The sequence below is a fragment of the Lycium barbarum genome, chromosome 5, assembly GCF_019175385.1.
Source record: "Lycium barbarum isolate Lr01 chromosome 5, ASM1917538v2, whole genome shotgun sequence".
Classification (NCBI taxonomy): Eukaryota; Viridiplantae; Streptophyta; class Magnoliopsida; order Solanales; family Solanaceae; genus Lycium; species Lycium barbarum.
The window spans coordinates 134,386,264-134,394,810 of NC_083341.1; positions in this window are offsets into that span (position 1 = coordinate 134,386,264).

The window sequence follows — 8,547 nt, forward strand, 5'->3', positions numbered from 1 at the left end:
GAATGGAATCGAAAAAGAGAAAAGAGTTCATTGGCTTCTATGTGATATAACGAATATTCAGCTTCAATATATGTATATGTATAATGTTAAATTTTTACAAACATTCTACATGCTTACCTTTTTGAAAATGTTCACGAACAGTTGCCCGGTCAAAAAAAAAAAAAGAAAAAAAAGAGGTGTTTTCTAAATTATGATGTCAATGAAATGAGAAAACAAGAGAATGTGATGAGCTCAAACATGTCAATTAATAGAACTGTATGTCAGGGAATAATACAAAAGAATTCAGATAAATCAGGATTGAGTATAATTAGATACTTGGAATGTATACACCTGATGGAGATAAAACAAAGGGACAACCTCTTCCACATAATTCGGAGTCCCTTCCGCTACGAGATTTGAGAATGTTAGTCTTTTTTTTTTTTTCTTTTTTTTTTTGTGTGTGTGTGTTCTATTTCTAAATTTGTACCAAATTAGGATCTAAATTTATCCGGAAGATGTAGATTTAAGTTTATTTGAAAATCTTAATTCGTTAATGGCAAATTTTGGAAATTCTTTGTCCATAGATAATAAACAGAAGAAGGGTAAATGCATATAAATGAAAGAGATTACGGATTCACGTCGTTTTAGTATGCAATATGAAAATTTGAGTTTTAAATAGTGCTATGCCACAGAATCATTCGAATTATTTTGGTGAGTTGGGCAACTAAATTTAGAATTGTGAATAAAATATTTCTTTTGCTTCTAGCTTGAGTTATTAATTAAGCTTTTTATGATCAAAAAATTAATCACAAGTATCCAAACTCAAGATATACTGCCTGATTTAAATTGTGCTCCAGGTGATGATGGTAAAGCGTGAATTGTTTTACATTTTCACCGTCCAAACTTGACCACATTATCATGAAGACACCGGGTTGATATTATTATATCATTTTCTACCACGAGTCATTAAAAAAATATCTTATTTGAATTGTAAGCTGATGTTCATTTTTATCTCAAATTATCTATATTTTTCTAGAAGATCTAGATTATAAGTTTATGTGATCTTAATTTTAATGGTAGATTTTGAAAGTTGTTCGTCTACAAATACAAACCAGAAGAAGGGTAAAGACATTTTGGTGAATGAGATTATGGATTCAAGTCTTTTCAATATGCAATATGGATATTTGAGTTTCAATCCTGCTACGCTACAACATCATTCAAGTTGTTTTCGTGAGTTGCTTAAATCTTTCTGAATAAGAATTCGTAACTAATTTTAATTATTGGGAAATTAATTATTTTTTGGCTACTACTTCAAGTTATTTACTATTTATTTTGTTCTTCATCACTGATTTGTGTTAGCATAGTCATATAAGCAAACATATCATAGGTAAGCCATGGATGGTTTTGGATATGCAATCTGCGAATTAAAGATTATTTATTGTGCAATCTGTGGAAGCCATATACTTATAATTGCTTTCCTTTAACATGTTGATACTACGGCATACCTACTTGAGAAGGAAACCTGATTTTACAGATCGAATACAGATTGTACAGTGGCTCTTCGATTTATTTGTGACCTTTAAGGAGCTATATGAGGTGATAATCTCACGTATGGTTCTTGACTTATTTCTTTTATAACATCAACATATAGCTTTGCAGTATGTGGGCTTTTAAAAGTTTTATATTGTTAAACATAGTCATGCTTTTTTTCCAATCCATCTGCCTAGAAAATGTTACAATGGTTGTATATTGAAGTTGCTCAACTCTTTGTTTGGATTAAGTCACTCACCGTCCATCTTATTGTTGATAGGCTTGCTAGAAAAAAATTCTTCACTGATTGCAAAATGTTGACAAAAGAATCACTACCAGATACCATAAATTATTGTTGGTCTTCAACAATAATTTAAGATGTTTATATTTGCTTAGCTACATAGCCGTTCGGATTGAATTAATCAAGTGTTACTAGCTTATCCATTAGTTTGATGTAAACACTAGCGCGAATAAGCTTTTACCATCTTTGATTTTATAATTTTATTTATTATATATTGCATAGAAATAAAAATTTATTCATTCGATGTGCTCAAATAAATGTCGACCGCACATATTAGAGTATCTTTCCACGGGCTAAGTGGCTAACTATTGACGACATATATGACGCTTTTAAAGAGGAAATAGCCTACAAAAGAGAGATCGGATGCTCTTTCCCTACATTCACTAGCTTTGTACATAAAGGAATATATATCTTGGTGTTTGGTTATGATACATATATTTTTCTAAATCTTCGGCTTTATGATGGAATAGTTTACTGTCTTTTGTTGCTGTTTTTGCATTGAAACTATACACTTTTAAGCGATGGGAACTTAGGCCTACCATATGTTATTGCTCCGCTAAATAGTACTCTTAAAGAGGGCAAAACAACGGAGCACCTGCAACAGGAAAAGAAAGCCAAAGTTATGTTGATGAGATGGCAAAAAGATACCAAAAGTACACACATTGCAACGTTTTGGAAAATAAAATGTTTAATCTTTTTATGTTTTAAAATGTCGATTTTTTACTATATTCTCGGTTAGGATGTGTAACACCCCGTAAATTTGAACTAGGTATGAATATGAAAAAAAAAAAAAATCTAGTGTTAAGATTATATTTTATCTATATGAATCCATTCTTGATGATTTCGGGTGGAAAATGGTCGTTTTGAAGTCAAACCAACAATCGAAGTTCTTAAGGGCTCTTAAATTCGCCTAAGTTTTGATAGGTCTGTCTTCTGGGCGATTTTCGTGAAAATATGTTTAGAATTTGGAAACACTTCCTCTAATACAAGTTGTAGATCTTTGAAAGAGCTTTCCAACGGTATATTATGGGTCTTGAACGGAGCTGTGTACAAAAGTTATGACCGTTTTACTGAAGCCTGTCCGCACTGGAAATTTGGTCTGCATTACGCCCACGTTACGGACCGTCCCTTGGGGCCGTAACACGAGTTATGGACCGTCCCTTGGGGCCGTAACGTCCCAAAAATTTTCAGAACCTCACTGAAAATTTTCACCAAGTTACGGTGCCAAGTTACGGGCCGTAACTCGTGTTACGGACCGTCCCTTGGAGCCGTTTTTGGTGAAAACAGTACGTTTTCAGGTGATTCTGACTTCGGGAGGCCATAACCCCATTATTCTTTGGGAATTTTGAAAGACTTCCTTGATGAAAGTTGTAGCCCTTTGAAATAGATTTCCAACCATAGGTTGTGGGCCCCCAGGTGACATCGGGATAAGGAGATATGGGCGTTTTAAGACAGAAAGGTCAAGCTGTTGGCCCAACCCAATTCAAAACTGGGTCAGGCCCATTTCCCTTGGTATTTAAGGGAAATGTTCAGCCCTAGCAGCCACATTTCCCCTACCAAAACTTCAGATTTTTAGAGAGAGAGAGAAAGAGGAAATTTAGAGAGAGAAAGTGGTGAATCAATCAAGTTCGAGGCCCCGAATCTCGAGGCTCGTGAAGGATAAAGTGTAGAACAAGTTGTTGCCGTCGTTCTAAGCTAAAAATTTAACTTGGGGGGAGGTTGTTTTCGTGGTGGATGCTCATATAAGGTATGTCTAAGTCTTAATGATGTTTTTATCCTTACCATTAATAGATTTGACGAGTTAGAATAGAGAAAATGGCATTGAAAGTTCGGTTATAATTTTTGGATACCAAATGACTTGAGGACTGTTTGGGTATGATTAAATGGATAATATTAGTTGGATATTGATATGAAATAATTGTGATATTGTTGTGGTTGTTGTTGATAAGTTAATGTTCTTGAATTTGAAAGTATAAATTTTATTTAAGATCCTTTAATGAATGAAAGGAAAATCAATCTTTCCATGTTTATTGAACTCTAATTCATGTCTAAATGGTGGTTAATGTGTGTGAGGGGACAAACCCACATTAAACCTAGTTTGTACCAAACCCTATATATGTATAAGATATTAATAATGTTTTTCCTCTATGAGGGATATTTAGTAATGCTAGTTAATTGTTGGTAATGACCTTCTCATTGGTGAATTGGGACATGACAATCTTTGTAAAGAAGTTGTATGTTTTCAAAATATTGCTTGGAATTACCTATCCTTTCGACATGCATAATGAACTTTAAGGTTATTGATGGTGTGACTACTTTGAGACGAATTGTGAATCGGCTTCTATGCCATGTACTTTGTTGTTGTGTTGCCTTGCTATTCGGGAGGAAGAGTAGCCACTATGGATCCTAGTGTATTAATTTCCTTGCCATTCGGAAGGAAGAGTGACCACTTCCAGGTTCGTTATCTGGGGTGCATTAATGGTCTTGCTATTCGGGAGGAAGAGTAGCCACCGTGAATCCATATTCCGGTGTATTGCGCAGTGTGCCTTGCTATTCGGGAGGAAGAGTAGCCACCGTGAATTCATATTCCGGTGTATTACGTAGTGTTGTCGATATTGAGTTGGGCTTATATGGGCGGTTGTGATATCCATCTTTATTATGGAACTAAGCATAATTGAAACTGGGATTTTGAAATGGCTTTATAAACTGTGCAATAAGTGATATTAAGAATCATAAAGTGGAATGACAGTTTTTATACTATCTTTTCGGAACTGATTTCTTTATGTATTATTATATTTTATTTTTATATTACTTATTGTCCCCGAGGCACTCACTGAGTACGAAGTATTCAGGCATACCATTGTTGTTTTTTATGGTATGTTAGGTAACGGAGGAGAGCAGGTTCTTGATACTTCAGACGCTTAGAAAGAACTTGTTGTTGCTGCTGATTTGGTGAGCCCACACGTCCATTCGTGGGACACCCTTTTATTTTGTTCATTTATTATTAGTTTTGGGCTGCGTCCCGATGAGTCAAACTATTACCTCTTATCCTAGAAGATCCATAGTATACATTCTTGTGGGTAGTTGTTGAGTTTTGTAAACTCTTGGGCGTTTGTCACGTTTTGATTAACTTTTATTATATTAAAGACTTCCGCTGATTTAATTCATGATTCATGATATGTTACATTTAATTTATAAATTGTTGGAGGCGAATGTTGAACCTGGCAGGTTCAAGTATTATTATGGTGTTGTTTAGGTTCTTTCGATATCGTTCATGACGTCGGATGCCGGTCACGTCTAGGGTGGGTTTTGGGGCGTGACAAGCTTGGTATCAGAGGCTAGGTTTAAATACGTCCTAGGATTATTGCTGGTGTCTGTGGAGCTGTGTCTAGTGGTGTTTTCCTTGTGCAGCCTGATCACCTGCATGATTGAGAAACTCCCAGGACATTTATAGGTGTTTCCTATTCTTCTTGATTCTAGATTGTGCTGTAGAGCTTAAAGTCCTTTTTAGGATCGTTCTAATTCGCTCGTTAATTCGTGCCTTGCAGAAATGACTTTGACGTGATCCAAAAATGGTAAACGAGGACGTCCCGCGAAAGTTAAGCGAAATCTGGGGGGCGCGAATGCTGGTAATGGAAACGATGCTAGAAATCAAGCACCACCTCCAGCACCGCCTGCTCCTGCTGTCCCTGTTGCGGGTGTACCCGATATTGGTACTATGCAAATGGCTATTCAAATGTTGACTGTATTGGTTACTGCTCAGCAACAGCGTGGAGGTGTGGGACCTCATGTTGGAGGCAGATTTAAGCAGTTCCTAGACTTAAAGCCATCAGAGTTCTTTGGGTCACGAGAGGTGGACGACCCCCAACACTTCTTAGATGAGACCTTTAAGGCATTGAGGGCAATGGATGCCCAGGATCCAGAAGCTGTGAGGCTTGCTTCGTATCAATTGAAGGATGTTGCTCACGTATGGTTTGAGATATGGGAATCTGAGAGAGGCGACGCTGCTTTAGCTCCGACGTGGGCTGAATTTGAGGAGGCGTTCATGGAAAGGTTCTTGTCTGATGAGGAAAGAATTGCTATGACTATGAAATTTAAAAAGCTGGAGCAGGGTAACAAGTCAGTTCGTGAGTATAGTTTGGAGTTCACTCGTCTGTCAAAGTATGCTTTATACATGATTCCGACTGAAAAGCATAAGTTGACTCGTTTTGTGAAAGGCTTGGTACCACGTATCAAGTCTGCATGTGCTGCTGTTGCTATGTCTCCTACTTGCACCTTCTCATCTCTGGTTGGGTTTGCTGAACAACAATAAAGTTGGAAAAATGAAGAGAGGGTCGATCGAGATCAACACAAGAAGGCCCGATCAGCGGGTGGTTTTAGTGGTAATAATTATAAGGGAAGGCAGAGTAAAGGGTATTCTGCACCTGCTCATTCTGGCACTCATTCCCATGCTAGTGTGCCTTCTGGTAGGCAAGGCCAGAAAAATAATAACAATACTGGTAGGTTTTCGCAGGGAAGTAGTCGTCCGCCAGTGTGGGAGGATCGTACCTGTCATCACTGTGGCATGAGGGGGCATCTAAAGAGGAACTGCAGAAAGTGGCTACGTGAGATGGCTGCTATGAATAATCAAAAGAATGATTCGCCTGCTTCTGCATCTGCTGAAAATCTGTCTGCTGGTAATGCTACCAATAATTATCAGAATGCTCGTAATAATGGCAAGGGAAAGGAAGTTGTTAATACTTCTGGTGGAGGGACAGCTCGACTTTATGGGCTGACTCGTAGGGAGGCAGCTGAGTCTTCTGACGCGGTGGTTACATGTATTCTTACCATATGTACTCATGATGCTTACTCATTGATTGATCCGGGTTCAAATTTATCCTATGTGACTCCTTATTTTGCTCTTGATATGGGTATGAAACCCGAATCTTTGTTGGAACCCTTTGCTGTTGATACGCCTGCGGGTGTTCCTGTTATTGCTTCTAGAGTGTATAGAAATTGTGTTGTGGTGATTAAAGGTCGTGAGACCGTGGCTGATTTGTATGAACTTGAGATGGTAGAGTTTGATGTAATTATGGGGATGGACTGGTTGTCTGCGTGTTATGCTAATGTGGATTGTCGTCATAAGTTAATTCGTTTTGCCTTTCCCGATGAGTCCGTTATTGTGTGGGAGGGTGAAATTGCCAAGCCAAAGGGTAGATTTATTTCCTATCTTAAGGCTCATAAGATGATTACTAAGGGGTGTATTTACCATTTGGTTGTTGTTAATGATACAAAAGCCGTAGTACCCGAATTCGCATCTGTTCCCATAGTGAGTGATTATCCCAAAGTATTTCCTGAAGACCTTCCTGGTATTCCTCTTGATAGAGTTATTGATTTTGGAATTGATGTTATTCCCGACACTCAACCTATTTCTATTCCACCTTATCGTATGGCTCCAGCGGAGCTAAGGGAATTAAAGGATCAATTGAATGACTTGTTGGATAAGGGTTTTATCCGACCAAGTTCCTCACCTTGGGGTGCTCCAGTATTGTTTGTTAGGAAGAAGGATGGCTCCCTGAGGATGTGTGTCGACTACCGTCAGCTTAATAAGGTGACCATTAAGAATAAGTATCCTTTGCCTAGGATAGATGATTTGTTTGACCAACTTCAGGGTGCTAAGTTCTTTTCGAAGATTGACCTGAGGTCTGGATATCATCAATTGAAGATAAAGAAGGAGGATATCCCGAAAACTGCTTTCCGTACTCGTTATGGGCACTTTGAGTTTCTAGTCATGTCCTTTGGGTTGACTAATGCGCCTGCCGCATTCATGGACTTAATGAACCGTGTGTTTAAGCCGTATCTAGACCGCTTCATTATTGTGTTTATTGATGACATTTTGGTGTACTCTAAGAATCGTGAGGATCATGCTAATCATTTGAGGATAACTTTAACAACACTTGAGGAGAACGAGTTGTATGCAAAATTCTCTAAGTGTGAATTCTGGCTTGATTCTGTGGCTTTCTTGGGCCATGTGGTGACCGGGGACGGCATTAAAGTAGACCCTCAGAAAATTGCAGCAGTGAAGGATTAGCCTAGACCCACTAGTGCGACTGAAATTCGTAGTTTCTTGGGTTTGGCAGGTTATTACCGAAAGTTTGTGGAAGGTTTTTCGTCAATAGCCTCTCCACTAGCTAAATTGACACAGAAGACTGCTAAGTTTCAGTGATCTGAATCTTGTGAAAGGAGTTTCCAAGAGCTTAAGGCAAGGTTGACTTCGGCTCCTATTTTGACGTTACCTTCGGGGTCTGGTGGATATGTGGTCTATTGTGATGCTTCTAGAATTGGTTTGGGTTGTGTGTTGATGCAGAATGGTAAGGTGATTGTTTATGCTTCGCGTCAGTGGAAAAAACATGAGAAGAACTATCCGACTCATGACTTGGAGTTGGCTGCTGTGGTATTTGCTTTGAAAACTTGGCGTCATTACCTGTATGGTGAGCATTGTGATGTTTTTACTGATCACAAGAGTCTACAATATATCTTCAAGCAGCGAGAGTTGAACCTCAGGCAGAGGAGGTGGTTGGAGTTATTAAAAGACTACGACTTGAATATTCTGTATCATCCTGGCAAGGCTAACGTGGTTGCTGATGCTTTGAGTAGAAAATCCATGGGCACGTTGGCTTATTTGCGTGCTCATGACATGCCCATAGGGAAAGAGATTCGAAGACTCGCCAGCCTTGGGGTTAGGCTTGATGAAACGG